This window comes from Dermacentor silvarum, chromosome 5 (genome assembly GCF_013339745.2).
Source record: "Dermacentor silvarum isolate Dsil-2018 chromosome 5, BIME_Dsil_1.4, whole genome shotgun sequence".
Classification (NCBI taxonomy): Eukaryota; Metazoa; Arthropoda; class Arachnida; order Ixodida; family Ixodidae; genus Dermacentor; species Dermacentor silvarum.
Window position 1 is genome coordinate 155,690,694 of NC_051158.1, and position 12,324 is coordinate 155,703,017.

Below are 12,324 nucleotides of genomic sequence, written 5' to 3' on the forward strand. Positions count from 1 at the left end.
ATAATTGCATATGACATGCATTTATGCCTTAAGAATAAATTCCTTACATTCTCTTTATTTTTTTTTTCAATGCCACTCGGTGATCTTTTTCGGTCATCGGGCCGGGCTCGGGCCTAAGGTAAAGGGGTGGCGGGCCGGGCTGGGCGGGTAACCTAGCCCGGGCCCGGGTCTCGCCATAACACTTTTGGTCGGGCTGGGGTGGGCAGCCCAACGTAAGATCGGGCCCGGGCCGCGCCCGGGCTGAAAAAATCGGCCCGTGCACTGCTTGACACCAGGGTGGAGAAGGAGGAGGAGGAGAGAAATAGAAGGCAGGGATGTTAACCAGAAATGCGTCTGGTTGGCTACCCTACTCTGGGGGACGGGAAAGAGGGAATAGAAAGATGAGATAGAGAGAGGAGGGGGGGGGAGGAAGGACACGGTGAGTTCGCGCACGCACGCGGAGGGCCTGAGCAATTCAAAGGCGTTCACATAGGCCAGTCGTCCTCAAGTAAGACAAAAGTGCCTTCACAGCTTTGTGGGCAGGAGCACCTGCACAGACAACGGTCGATCGTCAAGTCGTCGCAAAGCGTTCGATAAAGTTTGTCTTTCCGACTGAAATCGAACGCAGTGACACAATACATGTTCTATGTTCTCTTCGCTGCCGCAGTCGTCGCACGTGGCACTTTCGGTCATTCCAATCAAAGCACAGTACGCCTTCGTGAAAGCCACTCCCAACCACAGCCGGTATAGAAGCGATGCCTCACGTCGGTGAATCCCGGGTGGAGGTCGGAGTTGGAGCGAAGGGTTCAATTCGTGTAGCCTCGTGCGCCTTATGTTTGGGGTGTTCCACTCTGATAGAGAGAGCTTGCGTGCCAGATGACGAAGCTGCCTTCCAGCGTCTGTCCTGGAAAGAGGAATGGGAACGCTGTGTTGTTCTTGATGTGACTCTCGGGCAGCTTTGTCAGCGAGATCGTTTCCACTTATCCCGCAATGGCCAGGTAGCCATTGGAAAATAATTTCGTGGCCTTTCTGTTTGACGTCGTGGTGAAGTTTGACAACTTCATACGTTAGTTGTTCGTGAGGTCCACGTCGGAGAACTGCCTGCATACTTTGTAAAGCCGGTCTCGAGTCGGAAAACACGGCCCATGTGCCAGGACTCTCTGCGTCTATAAATTGAAGTGCACTGCGCAGAGCCGTGAGCTCTGCAGCCGTGGACGTCGTGACATGGGAGGTCTTGAATCGCATTGTTAATCCTCTCGTCGGTATAAGCACAGCACCGCCAGAACTGGTCGATGTAGTTGATCCGTCCGTATAGACGTGCACGTGACTGCTGTATCTCTCGTACAACAGAAGTAAGCTCAATTGCTTTAGTGCAGACGGTGATAAATCTGACTTTTTCTGCAGTCCTGGAATTCTAAGTCGGACTTCAAGGCGGCACAAACACCATGGAGGAGACACCAGCCTGACCGGAGGTGCGTACCCCGATGTAATCGAGGCACGATATGCACAGACAGTTGTGCTATATGACGTGCGGGGTCTTTCCACGGTGAGTGCGGCGAGGTGGTGGCAAGGAGTCCGGGCAATGTGCCTGACATGTGCACGCATTGTCTCGATGGCGATGTGCGTTGTGATAGAATAATCTTGAGCAATGGCGATAGTTTCAGCCGTTGACGCACTGCGTGGTACTCCAAGGCATATCCTAAGAGCTTGCGCCTGAATGCTCTGAATTGTACGCAAATTAGTTTTGCAGGTGTTGGATATAACAGGTAGGCTGTACTGGAGGAACCCAACAAACAACACCCTGTATAGCTGTAACATGGGTTGTGTGGATACCCCCCAGTTCTTTCCTGCAAGGAACTTGAACAGATGACAAATAGCCATCAGGCGCTTTTTCGCGTGGTTGACGTGAGGAGTCCAGGACAGATCTCTGTCAATCACAACTCCCAAGAACCTGTGACTCTTGCTGAACGATATCACTTGTCGGTTGATTGATATGCCGTATGCAGACATTGGCTTCCGCGTAAATGCCACCACTGCGCACTTTTCCCACGTCACCTCCAGTCCTTGTTTACGAAGGTAGCATGATGTCGATGAAGCCGCCTTCTGAAGCCGAGCGCGAAGCTGAAGCCGTGTCACCCCCGACGTCCAGATACAAATGTCGTCGGCGTAGATAGAGAGTCGAACGGTGCTTGGCAGGTTCTCGATTAGTCCAATAAGGGTCAGATTAAAAAGCGTCGGGCTTAGTACTCCGCCTTGAGGGACTCCGCGGCTACTGTAATACTGGGGTGTCGGGCCATCCCCGGTGAGCACGTAGAATGATCGCATCTGTAGGTAGATGCGAACCCATAGGTATGTCTTGCCACCAAGTCCTATTACTTCTAGTGCTTTAAGGATGGCTGACACCAGGGTGCATCTTATGATGTCAACCGGGTCGACGATGTCGATTGGTCGAGCAAGAACCTACAACTTCCGGTTAGTCTGCTAGCAGGTACGCGTGCTCCCTGCTCTTCCTCGCCGTGTTGCTCGTTTGTGCGCCCTTGCGAATCGGTAATTACAGCCCGTAGCGCAAGTGCCAAATCGCTCGCGTTCCAACACTGTTGTGCTTAGCGGTCTGATTAGCTGCGTGAACAGAGTGCGACAGTGTTGGCCTTTCTAGACGTGCGAGCAACACAGGGTCCATAGCGGCACGCTTCGCACGAGCATGGGCCGGCACGGAAGCAACTGCGGGTAGCCGAGAAGCGCTGAGTAGCGGCTAAGGCCCGTCCACATTACCGGCACGGTAACTCGACGCACGCTGTTTGCCATTCGCGGGCCACCGCTCAACAGCGACTTTGCTCGCGAATGGCGAGATTTCCTTGCCGTACGCAGAGGATGACACCGGGACACATTTGTGCGCCAGCCTCACCATCGCTGATCGCTCGACGGCGCCGATATCGTCGCTAGGCCTTTTCCGATTCCCTGCAAGGCTAAGGCGGACGGCGCCGACGGCGCTTCGAAATGAAATGCCGACGCTCACAAGCCGCAATATTTTCTTATCGTTGTTATCGCTCTTCGCAATAATTGTACACAAAGAAGAAAAATACGCTGATATTAGCGGCGCCGTCAGCTGCGATGCGAGCACAGCCGAGCCGGTCGTCTCCCGTCGGTAGCCGTGCGGTGAAGCAGAGCCAACGCCTCCTAGATAGCACAGGGCCTGTGCACTTCCATACATGACGTCATGCTATTTTGCCCGACTGCCATAGAATCTAATGGGGATGCTCCCGAGTAAGCCGCGGTCATTTTGACGTCACCGCTTTCGTCACGCCAGCCTTAACAGGGGACTTTCGGTCCAAGTCGCATGACGTCATAAAGCAGAGGGCCCAGGCCTGCTATCTAGGGGGCATTGGCTGAGCACGACAAGTATCGGAGCTCTCGTTGATGTTAAACGTTTGACAGCGGATATTACTTTTCATAAAATGTACAATTTATGCTTCGCTTTATCTAGTGGAAATAATTTTGCTCGGAACAGAATCTGCAGCGGATGTTTTCAACGCCGGCGGCGGAGGCGCGCGCGCGCCGTCGATTGGCCCGTCGACCGTGTAGCGGGCGATGCGATGGTCGAACTGCCCTATGCCATAGAGAATGAAACGCAACAAGAGCGGACACTAGGCAAAAACTGCCAACAGGAAACACGTCGCGCTATTAGTGGCGAGAAGTTGGAGTGGCGCTCTCTTCGAGTGACGTCACGGCCAGGACAGCGCTCGCTCGGCTTCTGCGCGCGATCGTTCCATTCGTGCATGCTTGGGGTATTGGTGGCTCGAGCCGTACTTATTGAAGGATATGTCGGCTTGTCTTTATTGTCATGCCTGAACGGCAGTTTCTTCTTCGCAACCGCGAGTCGTGAAAATTTGCGGTGTGGATATCACAAGCTATCATTGAAGGCGTCTATACTGGTTTTCCAATGCATATATGCGCAGTGTCTGTCCATAAACTTTGCGTAAAAAGAATGTCTCCAATTTCAACACTCGAACTTGTGTATGATGCTCCACAAAACACTTAACATTCCCTTAGTGCTTAACTATGAGAGACATTGCATTTTACAAGCAATAAAAATATTGTTATTGGTATTTGATGTCAGTATTCTAAATGGGTGTTACAAGGAAACTGCACAGCGAATCTTTTATGATGATTCTTATTACTATGATGAGTTGTTCTAGTGAAATATGGCTACTTTATTAATGCGTAAAAGGAAGAGTTAGGCGCGCATTTTGCATGAAAACGTTTGCTAATACTTTCGCCGTTTTCTGAAAGAGGCACCAAGAAAACGCATTGCTCATGGCTGTTAACGCGACGGCGCGTCACGTATAGTATGTATATACTTCACGAATACCATAACAGCAATCACCTGAAAGAACATTTTCTTGGTTAAGATTGAGAGCCTAGCTATCAATTGCACGCGACTTATGCAACTAAATCTACTGACTGTGGTTATGGCGAGGCACGCATTATTCGCGAAACCCATTAGTTCACTACAAATTCGAATTGAAACCATGAAGCAGTTCCTTAAGCTCCAATTCCAATGCCTAAGGTATAATCGAGGCTATACAGCGCAGCTTAGACTGCGCTGAAGAGGAAAATTCAAACGCCTTCTGCCTCACGATGTCTCTATCCTGTGTTGTTTAACTACACAAACTGAGAACTGTTCGCTTCGCGAGTACTTAAAAGAGAACCTCACATAAAGAACGCACCACAAGCCTCGAATGAATTCACTTCATTTTTGACCTCCACAGGGCAATAACATCTTCAATAAGCCTCATACTGCTAATGAATGAGGCTTCGGCTTCTTTATAGCTGCAGCCATATGGTCCAAAAGGCATATTTCACAAAAAAAAAATTGGGCTGAGCAGCCTGTGTCAGTGCGCCAAACAGATTCGTGATGTCTGTTCCTCAAGAAACAAGAAGCAGTAAATTGCACAAGTCAGTTGAACGTATAGCACGGAACAGTGAATAAATATTGGTACATTCCTTTGCGTATTCTGCAAATAGCTGTAAGCCTGAATTAGCTTTACTTCAAATTACCGCCACTTGAAGTTAACCGGTGAAGGATGGCGTAATTTTGAGAAGCAGTTAAAGGAACAAGTGGTACTGGTTGAATCTAAACTGCAGTGTCAGGTCCTCGTGTTACTGCCGTGTGTTTCTGTGCAGAAACGAAAAATTACATATTATACTATGAGCTACTCGTCATAAGCAAACAAGTTTTAATGGGTTAAATCATGGTAAATGTAGCAGTCATATGTAGCAGACATAGTGACGTGCTCGTTGCACCACTGCAGGTATGGTATCCTAGCTGGATTCTTATGTGCTATGGTAATGCGTTTATGATTTTATTGCTCACGTCCTATTTATGCTTTTTTATTAGTCCCTCAATCTGGAAAGTCTAGATCCGCGCATGGAAAACACGCCATGGGCTGGTCTGAGCTCCTTCGGCTGGCACTGCAGCGTTGCCTTTGAGAAATAAATTGTAGTCAAGGAAATAAGCTATTTGAATAATTTTGCGTGACTGAAGTTGTAAAATAGTATTTGAGATGACCATCATAAGTATAGAAGCACAGGGAACGACAGGGAACAAACGGAAACACTGCAGAAGGCACCTGGACAGAGCCCGAGCGGCAGCAGACGACATGCGTATATGTACGCTGCAGCACAAATCCGCAGACCCCTCAGAATGTCGTAATGGAATGCGAAGGGATTCACCCAGTGAGGCCCATAGGGAACGTACACCTTTTAGAGAGAGAGAGAGAGAAAAAAGGATTTAATAAAAGGTAGGGAGGTTAACCAGGGCTGAGCCCGGTTGGCTACCCTACACTAGGGGAAGGGAGAAGGGGAGAGAGAGATTAAAGAAGCGCTGGGTAGATTAAAGATGCTACAATAAAAATCATGCATAGCATATCTGAGTAACTCAAGCAGGCTAGGTGACCATTTGTCACCGCCCCGTTTTGAAGGGATTGCCGATAATTCATCTTCATCATCATCACCACGGCAGTGGTAGCGCCGGCCATGCAGAGGGAAAGAAATAAGAAAGAACCATGAAACTGGCCATCGTGAATCCGCGGCAGCACGGAAATGAGGAAGCAAACGCTTCTTGCGGGTAGAATGAATTCGAATTGCGCTAACATAGCATGCCCATGCTGCTTCCGAAACAGTGATGCGTTGAAGGCGCGCGTCGCAGTCGCTATTGGTGAGCAACTCCGATAAACAAAAGGCTCGGTATAATTTGCGTGCGTCCGCGCTTGTGCGTGTGTTTGTGTGTGCGTGTGCGGGCAGGTACTCGTGCTTACACTCTTCATGCACTCACAGAAAGCTATGCTGAACATAGATTTATTTATTTATTTATTATTTTCAACATATCCTGCAGCGCCAAAGCATTACAGCAGGAGAGTGGGTACTGATAATAAAACACAAATAAGCAAAACAGACAAGCAGTTCAAGATATGATGATTATAAAACGAGGCATTCGTAATTTCAGAAAGTGTTATACAAATCATAAAACGGCTGTTTGGACCTACTGCATTTTCTAGCGTTCTCAACTTCATTTTGTTTCTCGCAGTATTAGCTTACGCACGTTTACTCTTCTTTTTCAGCACTTTGAAGAGTAAACTCAAATTTTCGCAACATCCTTTTGCGGGAATTCTTTTTGGTGGATATGCCTCAATTTATAAATATGGCGTCTGTTCCGTTGCTAATATTGATTTTATCGACAAAATCGTGCATTCCTTGAACTAAGCAGTGGTAGAAAAGCTCGTCATTAATCCAAGCTGACTTTTTCTCTAGACCTTATGCTAACCAAGAAAACTAATTCTACGTTTATTTCAGGTTTATTTTATTGAATGCTATTGAAGCAAGCTAAATAGCGTCACAGTGTTCTATTTCGTTTCGCCTATTTTCAGCCACCGATTTGCTGCGCAAATACGGTGATGATATCATTATTTTGAATCTGCTTGCTAGAGATGAGACTTTAAGGGCAACCAAAACGAGTACTTGCATCATATCGGGCACCCATATGTTTTTTGCCAGTCGCTGTCGTCTAGCATCGCGTCTCAATTCTTTTTGTGTGTCACTGGGTGGGCGGCACCAAACAGTCTGCTTTAATACAATAAAGGTGCGACTGGGCCGAGTCGGTATGACATCGTTTCGTTTACCTGTGCTATACGGTTACTCAAAGGACCAAAAAGAAACTGACACATTGCGCACATAGGTGTCAGTTCCTTTTTTGTCCTTCGTCTAACCTTGTATTGCAGTAAACAAAAGAATGTTTCAATTCTCTAACAATAATTTGTAAGTAGGAAGTGATCATTTCTTCATCCACTCGTTTCCTCTTTCAGCTTGGATAACCAAAGCTCGAGACCCATGCGTGTCTTGCGCCTGCAAGTACGCTGACGAGCCCTACTGTGAATGGAATGACGAAACCAACTGCTACTGCGTCGACGGCTGTTACAGAAAAGGCGTCCGTGGCCGCTTCCTAACCATTCGAGAGTGCTTCCCCATATTGAATACCTACAAATAAATGCTCATTCTTCACGGCGATGCTAGATTTCTGAAATTGTCGACATGTTCTCGGGGGCCTGTGAAGTGTGCCCAAGAATAAAAGTAATGCGAAAAATTGCTCGCTTTCATGCGCGTGCTTCTTGAATAAAAATATTTCCTATTACTAAAATATCCAGCCAGCATTAACATCTACATTAATCTGTTGGTGCAACAAAACAATTAAGTCAATCGATTGTTGCTATCAATATAAACGGATGTACTGGCAGATGTCATAAAAACTTGTCTCGTTATTCACCAGAAGTAATTTCCACTCCATTGCGGCTTTTTATATTATGTCCAGTTGAAGGAGATTCTATCCTCCATTACTATGGAATAAGTAAGCCTACCTGCAGCTGCGTACCCTTGAAAACCACGGCGACGTTTATAGCACACGTGTACGCCTACTACAATTTCTTTGTGTGCTTCTTTAGCTTACAAAGAACAGTAGTGACCTTGTGTTCCTTTACAAGCACCAAAATGCCAGTATTGTCAACTTCCATGGTAGAAATTCAGATACGAACAGTTTCGTAGCCCAAAGTTTAAGAAGAAACTACGTTTATTGTGAAGATTGGCATGATTATTTGTTCTTTCATTCAAAGCAGTTACAATAGTAGCACGGGAAGTACTCATATCCCGGTTCACCTTCAACTCACATCCGAAAATAGTATCTTCACTAATTGAGGATGCAGTCCGTGATTTTTCTGTTATTATTGCTAAAAGATGGAATGGGGACGCACGAATTTCTCGATTATACACCATTGTTGCGTCAATGGCGCCAGAAGGCAACCGGCGATGCATAAGAACAAACCGATTTAGTTCCTATGCATAAATGCTTCGCCGGAGGTAATTCTTCTGGCTGTACAGCAGGACACCATTCTCTAGAAAATGAGGTCCTGTACGTTTAACGAGCAGTTCCTTGCCACCAGCGCAGCACCAACCACTGACAGGTCGGTCGCAATCAGTGTAACTAAATATTTCGCCTTTCACGTAAGGCGCGTCCTGCACCGTAGAACCTCTGGCTTGCTCTCAGTAGAGCACGTACATTGAACCGTTTCCCTGTTTTTGTGTTTTTACGTACCCTGCCCATAACCTTTTATTGTCACGAAGTTTTGGTCTTCTTTTGGTATAAATTATCTGCTTTTCGTTATGGCTACGCCTCGTGTAACGTTCTAAGCCTCAATCAACGATTGTGTGCGAAGGATATTCCGAACGGTCAACCATCGGGCACGAGCACGACCTGATATTTGTTCTGGCTATCAAGCGTTGTTTTAGACAGTGAACATTATTTTTAAATGACACAATTTCTCTCTGTAACGCCAAAATTGTGCAAGTGAGGCGAGTTCGACTGAATTCTGACTGCCAAGGTGACATGAACATGACGGCGTGATGGTAAGCGTTGGTTTCACGACTGCGATAATACCGCATCACCTTTGCCTTTGGCATGTCACTTCATCTGCGCATCTTTCCTAACGACATTCCGCTCTCGCCTGGGATTCAAGGGGTAATTGCCGCACGCGCCGCTTCTTTCTCTTTTGAGTGAAATTGTTGCTGTAAGACCTTTAAAGTGGTTAGTGTGTGGAGCGCAACGGTGAGGGCGCTACCGGCTTTGACGCTATTGCTTGCCTTGCAAACCAGTGCAGCCACATGACAAAATCGTCGCATGAAGCTAATGGGGAGTGGCTGGCGATTATTTGTATAGGTGAATATAGATATTGCATACAAGTACCAAAGTGTGGCCATTGAACACCCACAGAAGCAGCCTCTACTAGCTGACATACTGTGCTGTCTTCACTGCCCTTACGCGCAAAAGCGAGAACGAGCAAAAGCTATTGTTGGGCCTAGTGGGTTCTGCATATTTGAATGATTGCAGAGCATCAGTGGGGAATTTAGACGCAAGTGCGTAAAGAAAGGATGCTGACGACACTGGACAACGACGACGTTGTCCAGTGCCGTGCCTCCTTTCTTTGCAGGTAGAAGAAGTGAGCTTCGCAGCCGCTGCCGACATCGAGCTCCTGCGTTTTGGGTAGGTTTGTGAGGAAAATTCGGGTGGAAGCACCCAAGAATGTACCTGTCATCTTCCTAACGTAAAGAGGAACCTACAGACACCAATCTTTTGATGGCGGACCACTCCACTTCCCAGAAATCACCGAAAGTTCACCGGCTTCAAGTGACGCCGGTCGCGTAGGGGAGACGAGGTGGGTGAGCGGGAGCTCGCAGCGACGAGGAGCTACGCACCGAGCGCTACGCCGATGAATTCAAGACCGAAACCCTTTTCGGAAACATCAAGTGCCAACGGTGAGCGTTTTTGAATCATTTACGCTCGCCCACCGCGAACAGCCAAAGATTATGGAGTACACCGTAGAAGGCGAGAAAATAGACCCAGGGGAGCTATAAGGCAGCACCTGGGTCACACCAATAACGATGCATGGTGGCTTAGAACACCTAGGTTTACAACACAAGTACAGAAAGGCCACGTCCTAGCCTGCGGAGGCCAGGCCTGAACACGGCAGCACCCCAGCCTTCCACGTGCAAGAAATGCACCCGCCGGAGCTTCCACGTAGGAGGCCTATGCCGAGGCTACCAAGCGCACATTACAAAGCTGTAATTAAACCCAGACACCCAATCAAAATATTGCCAGAGTCGACGCGGCCCGAGCAAAAGAAGAGCACATAATAATAGACCCTATTAAAAGTACTATTACAGTCAGTACACACGACAAAACCAGGGCAGAAGCCTGCCACTCACTGGAAGTGAGTGGCAGGCTATGAAATTACCTGTGGCCACCTACGTACCAACGCCGGACGACTCCATCCGTGGCGTAGTCTACAAGGCCTACATGGACGAAACTGACCAAGATCTTCAATCACAACTCATGAAGAAAAACCCTGACATCCCCATAGTAATTGCGCGGAGACTGGGTTGATCAAGACACCTGGTGATCACCTTGGCGGGACAAAAGCTTCCTGCCACGAACCGCTTCAGGTGTTTCACCTTAGAAGTACACCCCTGCAGGGAGAGACCCGAGGCCTCTTTCAGCTGCAGGATGCTTGGGCACCAAGGAGACATATGGCCGCTGCCCGGCCTAAAATGACGGCACTAAAATGCCGAAGAGGCGGAGGAGCACATCCACAACCGCCACTGGGAGAAAAACCGACCTGTACACCACATTGTGTAGATTCCCTCGGCGAACATCCCACGGGCAGCAGGAGTTGCAAGCTACGCTTCGCGCCGGTCTAACCTAACAGCAAGAAGACATCAGTGTGCTACAGCACCAACATGGGAGGAAGATCAGTCACCAGTCCGTTGATAAAGATCGAGATCGAGAGGAAGCATGGTTTTAGAAGGGCGCAACAAGGAAGACGACAGACGAAAGAACACACGTACACAAGCGCCGACTCACAACTAAGGTTTATTCCACATCACAGAGCAGATTTATACACACACGTGGCCACACACAACGCAACAATAACCAAAAACCAGAACACGTTAACCATTCAGGTACAGGATTTCTTTATCCTGTAGTGCAATAGAGGGACAGCTGATACAAGACTGTTTTTTATTTTGAATGTTCCATGCTTCGATGACTTCCCGAGTTGTCTTATCATGATGCCTTGAAATAATGCTTGTGAGGTTAAACTGAGGCGCATCCGTACCAACTCGCCCAATTGTCAGTGCTACTCAACGAGAGGAAGAAGCCAGAGCAAGAACAGGCAAGACCCCTCCCCTGAGCTGAAGAGCCACAGCCGCAGTCGGCAAAGGTCAGCCTCGAAGCCATCAATGAGCAACAAGAACGCCTAGAGCAACGGACCACCCAAAAACGTGGCCTGGACTACCGACGTTCCAGGGTAAACCAGCGACTACTCAGCCCGCACCCAACGCAACACCGGCCAGGCCTCAAGACAATCATGTGAGGTAGCTAGTAGAGCTGGTTAAATCGTTACAACAGTTGGCTACAGTCAACGAACACATCAGGCAATTGGAAAGCAATTCCAACTCAAGCAAACAATTGCAACCCACCCGTGGCTAAGGAACAGATGGTCTTTGCTCAGAGTGAGGTAACTAACATGGAAACTAACAGAATTAGAGGAGAAAAGCGCAGAGTTTTGAGCCTAGCGCCAAAAACTGCCACAAAGGAAAAAAGAGAAAAAAAAGTAAAAACTCGACACTCAGAATAGGCAAGCTACAAACCTCAATCAACGCGCGCTTCAAGGAGCCAGAAGCCAAACAGGCTGAGTTTCAGGCAGCTACTGAAGCTCGCTTCACCAGAACTGTAGCCGCGATCGAAAACATGCTCGCAGGCATTAATCAGCTCAAAATAACTAACATAGGCACATTGACACAGCAACAACAAAGCCATCTTTCGCAATCGCAACTGCTAGTTAGATGTTAGGGACCTAACAACAATACTAGCTTACATCAAAGACCCCCAGCAGGGGGCCCAATTAGAACACACGCACAACATGAGGAAACCCGTACTCATTCATGATGGCCAGCGATCAAATTATGATCTGGAAATGGAACTGCAGAGGGTCCGAGCTAAAAGACGATCTCGAATATGGGATCAAGCACAAGAAAGCGTAAACGCCAAACTTGTTGTCTACACAACCTTCAATGTGAAAGTGGTGGAGGGCGTTAATCCTTCCACGGCACTCAAATCCTTGAAGGCTCATCGCTAACACAATAGAACTCGGGATCGAAGATATGTCCTACAACTTCGTAGATATTATCCACAGAAAGAAAACTTGTTCAATGCTATACAACCTAAATAGCTATCACCCCACA